This window comes from Oryza glaberrima, chromosome 10 (genome assembly GCF_000147395.1).
Source record: "Oryza glaberrima chromosome 10, OglaRS2, whole genome shotgun sequence".
NCBI classification, from domain to species: Eukaryota; Viridiplantae; Streptophyta; class Magnoliopsida; order Poales; family Poaceae; genus Oryza; species Oryza glaberrima.
In genome coordinates, this window is record NC_068335.1 from 6,968,035 (window position 1) to 6,972,217 (window position 4,183).

Genomic DNA, 4,183 nt, shown 5'->3' on the forward strand with positions numbered 1-4,183 from the left:
AATAATCATATATAATTAGCATATGCATGATATTAAGTAGTTAAAAATTCTAATTAACATATGTAAATAGCACATGCATGATTTAAAATTAATACAAAATCTAATAATCATATATAATTAGCATATCATGATATTAAATTGTTGAAAATTCTAATTAACATATGTAAATACCACATGCATGATTTTAATAAAAAAATCTAATAATCATATATAATTAGCATATCATGATATTAAATTGTTGAAAATTCTAATTAACATATGTAAATACCACGTGCATGATTTAAAACCTTTAAAAATTCTAATAATCATGTATAACTAGCATATGGATGATTTCAATTTGATTAAAATTCTAATAATCATACATAATTAATAAAAAATCTAATAATCATATATAACTAGCATATGGATGATTTCAATTTGATAAAAATTCTAATAATCATACATAATTAACATATGCCATACAACAATTGATTTGTATGGATATTCAGTACATCCAACATAGTTTACATCGTGTACAGAACAATTACGGCAATACATCGGCGGTGACGGTTGACCGCACGTACTTTCTTCTCACTATTGTTCCTTCCTTGTGATCGCTATGTAAGGGGTGTCTTCATTTGATAGGAGGATGCTAGGGTCAATCGTCACCGTGAAAGGGGGTTGCCCATCAAACTGATCGTAATCCTCGTCAGTCTTGTCCTCTACTCCGACGATTTTTCTTTTTCCTGGAAGAACCACGTGGCACTTCGGCTCGTCAGGCCCTTTGACCATTTTTCCTTTGCTAGACATGTCCTTGACGTAAAAAACTTGGGTTACATCATTGGCAAGGACAAAAGGTTCATCCGAGTATCCAACCTTGTTAAGGTCAACCGTTGTCATCCCACTGTCATCAATCGTTACGCCTCCACTAGTCAACCTAACCCATTGGCACCGGAACAGAGGGACCTTAAGAGGTCCATAGTCAAGTTCCCATATGTCCTCGATGGCACCGTAATACGTGCCAGTTGTACCATCGTGTCCCGTGGCATCGATACGAACAACACTGTTCTGGTTCGTGTTCTTCATGTCTTGGGCCCTTGTGTAGAATGTGTACCCATTGATTTCATATCCCTGGAATGTCGCGATCGAGCCAGATGGTCCCCTCGCCAGGAAGGCCAGTTGTTGGTTAATCGTCTCGTTACCCATGAGATGTTGTCGCAGCCACATGGAGAAAGTATCAATGTGATGCCGTGTAATCCATGCATCGGACTTACCGATGTTTCTGGCGCGAACTAGAGCCAAGTGCTCCTCGATGTAGGAGCCACCAATGAAGATTTTTGCAGAATCGTGAAATGGGCTTTACGGAATAAATTGTTGTCTACCGTCATTGTTGCTTTCCTTCCGAGAGTCCCCTTTCCCCGTAGTCTCCCTTCATGGCATGATTCAGGTACCCGATTGGGCGAAGGTCTTCGATAAATTCTACGCAAAATTCAATGACCTCCTCTGTTCCATAGCCCTTGGCGATGCTTGCCTCTAGACGAGCACGGTTAGGAACATACTTCTTTAGAACGCCCATGTACCTCTCGAAAGGAAACATGTTGTGTAGGTACACAGGACCGAGAATACCAATCTCTTTGACAAGGTGACAAAGCAGATGCCTCTATCAACTCAAAGCTGACAAGACATTGCACCACATCATTCTACAGGGCTTCTAATCTATCAGGATCGATGACTTTCTGCAAAATTGCGTTCATGAAAGCACATAGCTTTGTTATTGTTGCCCGGACATTGTCTGGGAGGATACCCCTTATTACAACTGGTAGCAGCTGTGTCATCAACACGTAACAGTCATGAGACTTTAGATTTGTGAACTTCTTCTCCTTCGTGCTTATTATTCGCTTTATATTCGTGGAGTATCCAGACGGTACCTTGATGCTCTTCAAGCATTCAAATATACTTTCCTTCTCTGCCTTGCTAAGAGTGTAGCTGGCTGGACTCAAGTAATGGCTTCCTTTCTCCTTTGGTTCTGGGTGAAGGTCACCGCGTTGTTCCATATGCTTCAGATCATTACGTGCTTCCAGTGTATCTTTCGACTTTCCATATATACCTAGGAAGCCAAGAAGGGGCAAAGGTTCTTAGTGAGGTGCATCACGTCGATTGCGTGGCGGACGTCCAAGAATTCCCAATAGGGTAACTCTCAAAATATAGAGTTCTTTTTCCACATCACCGAGTGACCATCTTCGCTCTCTATAGGCTGGCTGCCAGGCCCCTTTCCAAGCACTACTTTAAGATCTATAACCATAGCAAACATTGTTTTCCCGCTGCGATGTTTAGGCTTCGTACGGTGGTCTGCCTTATGTTCAAAGTGCTTGCCTTTCTTCCGTACCGGGTGGTTTGCTGCAAGGAATTGACGATGACCCATGTACACAACCTTCCTACAGTGCTTAAGATACGTATTTTCTGTTTCATCCATACAGTGAGTGCAAGCCTTGTACCCCTTGTTGAACTGCCCGGATAGGTTGCTAAGTGCAGGCCAATCGTTGATGGTTACGAACAGTAGTGCTCGTAGGTTAAACTCCTCCTGTTTGTCCTCGTCCCACACGGGGACACCTTCCTTCTTCCACAACAGTTTAAGATCTTCGACCAGTGGTCTTAGGTACACATCGATGTCGTTACCAGGTTGCTTGGGGCCTTGAATTATAATCGGCATCATTATGTACTTCCTCTTCATGCATAGCCACAGGGGGAGGTTGTAGATACACATCGTAACGGGCCAAGTGCTATGGCCACTGCTCATCTCTCCAAAAGGATTCATGCCATCCGTACTTAAACCAAACCGTATGTTTCGTTCGTCCTTTCCAAAGTCTTTAAATTTTCTATCGATGTTTCGCCACTGCGAACCATCGGCGGGGTGTCTCAGCATCCCGTCCTGTTGACGCTCTTCAGCGTGCCATCGCATCATTCTAGCATTCCCCTTGTTCCTGAACAAACGCCTTAGCCGTGGTATTATAGGGAAATACCACATCACCTTAGCAGGAATTCTCTTCTTCTTTAGCTGCCCGTCAACTTCTCCTGGATCATCTCGTCTAATCTTGTATCGTAGTGCTTTGCAAACAGGGCATGCTTCTAGGTTCTCGTACTCCTCACCGCGATATAGGATACAATCATTCGGACATGCGTGAATCTTCTGAACTTCCAGTCCTAGAGGGCAGACTATCTTCTTAGCCTCGTACGTTGTCTCGGGCAATTTGTTTCCCTCCGGAAGAATGTTCTTGACGAGCTTCAATAAATCGCCAAATGCCTTGTCACTAACACCATTTTTTGCCTTCCATTGCAAGAACTCCAGAGTGGTATCCAACTTTTTGTGCCCCTGCTCGCAACCTGGGTACAACGATGTTCTGTGGTCCTCTAACATCTTGTCTAATTTATGGGCCCCCTTTTCACTTTCGCAATCCTCCTTGGCGTCCTGCAACATCTGACCAAGATCATCCACAACGTTGTTACCATCAGCATCCCTTTCCTCCTCGCCCGTTTGATTTCCTTCAAATCCAGCGTATTGAGCAAAGTTCGGAATATTGTCGTCTTCCACTTCATCTTCTTCCATTTCAACACCTTGCTCTCCGTGGGATGTCCAACAATTATAGCTTGGCATGAACCCTGACTCAAACAAGTGGAAATGTATAGTCCTAGTAGATGCAGAATACTCCTTCTGATTCTTACACTTATTGCATGGACAGCAAATAAAACCCTTTTGCCTGTTACCTTCGGCCACTCTCGAAAAATAATGCACGCCGTCAATAAACTCTTTGGACCGCCGGTCAGCGTACATCCATTGCCGATCCATCTACATGACATGAAAAAAAATCGTACACAAATAATTATTCGTACAATAATGACAGTCATACAATAATTATAAAATAATTACAAACTCTTTCAACAGTCACATAATAATGACATATCATTATTCATACAAAAATTATGAAATATTACACCAAATAATTCTTATTTACTATTTATAAAGTTTTAAAGTAATATTAATGTGTTGTACTTATTTTAATTTTTCATTTTAGTTTGTTTTTTATTATTCAAGATTAACTTTCACTATATTTTCCTTCTCAACTATTTTATAAAACCTTCTTTAGCAAATAAACTAAATTCCTATATATTCTTTCTTCCCCACACAAATTTTCTCTCTCATCAACTA

The 4,183-nt window shown here is 41.2% G+C and overlaps 1 pseudogene; it reads right to left on the minus strand.

The window, feature by feature from the left end:
• Positions 1-544: 544 nt before the first annotated feature.
• On the minus strand, positions 545-3,808 carry LOC127786057 (uncharacterized; annotated as a pseudogene).
• Positions 3,809-4,183: the final 375 nt, after the last annotated feature.